Consider the following 1,421-nt stretch of genomic DNA (forward strand, 5'->3'; position numbering starts at 1 on the left):
ATTATCACATGGTCTTCCCCAGTATCAGGGCCTATGGCTGATTCATGACTCCAGTGCTCAGCATGGAACCTGGCATAGAGGACAGTGAACACTTGCAAAATGAATAAAGGAATGTTCATTCTTATTCTGAACTCCTGTTGGTGCCTTGTAGCTTTCCTTACTCCCAGGCTAGGCCCCCATCATTGTCCTGTGACAGTCTTCCAGATATTTCTCTTCTCTGGGATCCTGTCTCCCATGTGATGAGTTTCTCTGTCCTCTCTCTGTAAGCTGGAAATGGACTCATATTCCCCTTCTCTGAAACCCTCACCTCCTTCATTCTCACTACACTTACTTTCTCCTAGGGGCAGAGGTAGTGATCAGTCATCTAGAGAGGAGAGTTGGGCCAGGTACCTTTCCCTCCAACTCCAGTCCCCAGGGACATCAGATCCTCTCATTACAAATACCATGGGAGTGGTTCAAAAATGAAGCAAGATGCTTGGGCGTTGGGGGCCAGATATATAGTGAACTTCTTATCAACAGAGGCATGCAAATGGGAACTCGATGACTGCACGCAGGAGTGCTATTGATAGGTTAGATTCAGTCCTTTCAACACAGTGGGGAAAAAGAAAGAAAGTGAAGTCGCTCAGTCATGTCTGACTCTTTGGGACCCCATGGACTGTAGCCTACCAGGCTCCTCTGTGCATGGGATTTTCCAGGCAATAGTACTGGAGTGGATTGCCATTTCCTCCTCCAGGGGATCTTCCTGACCCAGGGATTGAACCCGGGTCTCCTGCATTGTAGGCAGGCGCTTTACCGTCTGAGCCACCAGGGAAGTGGGGGAAAAAAATGATGTCAATTGAGGTCCTACTGTATACCAGGCCCTTAATATGTAACTCATAAACTTTGCACAATTGTTCTGGGAGGAAGGTGTTACCATTATCCACATTTCCAAGATGATGAAACTGAGGTTCAGAGAAATGAAGAGTCTTGCTTGGAATTTGACTTATTAGGAAAGAGCTAGAATTTGAACCTAGGTGTTTCTGGCTCCCAAAGCTTGCCCTCTTTCTAGAGCATGTCTACCATCCTGTGATTCCATTCCATGGAAACGTCTGTGATTGCATTGTGCCCAGCCTGTAGAAGGCATGATGTGTGTCTCTGAGCTTCTGGGGGGCCCACTGACCTCCCCCCCCCCACCCCCGGCTGAGTTTCTGGCCAAGAGTGGCAGCAAGGGTCAGGATCCCTGAATGCATTGGCATTTGATCACAGAAGAGAGACCCTCTGAGTAGTGGCAATCATTCCCAGGTCATCATGGACCTCAGATGAGATGCCAAGGGCCCAGATGTGATTTCACTATAAATGGTTTGCTCATTGGTGTTTGACCTCTACTTTCCATCGATTTGATTTCCAGTTCCTAGTGTTTACTGATTGGGAAAAAAAGCTCA

General features: G+C 47.6%; 1 non-coding gene across 1 annotated transcript; it reads right to left on the reverse strand.

The window, feature by feature from the left end:
- Positions 1-738: 738 nt before the first annotated feature.
- Positions 739-811, reverse strand: TRNAC-ACA (transfer RNA cysteine (anticodon ACA)). The gene has a single exon. It is a non-coding gene; the product is annotated as a tRNA-Cys (tRNA).
- Positions 812-1,421: the final 610 nt, after the last annotated feature.

The sequence above is a fragment of the Bubalus kerabau genome, chromosome 10 (assembly GCF_029407905.1).
Source record: "Bubalus kerabau isolate K-KA32 ecotype Philippines breed swamp buffalo chromosome 10, PCC_UOA_SB_1v2, whole genome shotgun sequence".
NCBI classification, from domain to species: Eukaryota; Metazoa; Chordata; class Mammalia; order Artiodactyla; family Bovidae; genus Bubalus; species Bubalus kerabau.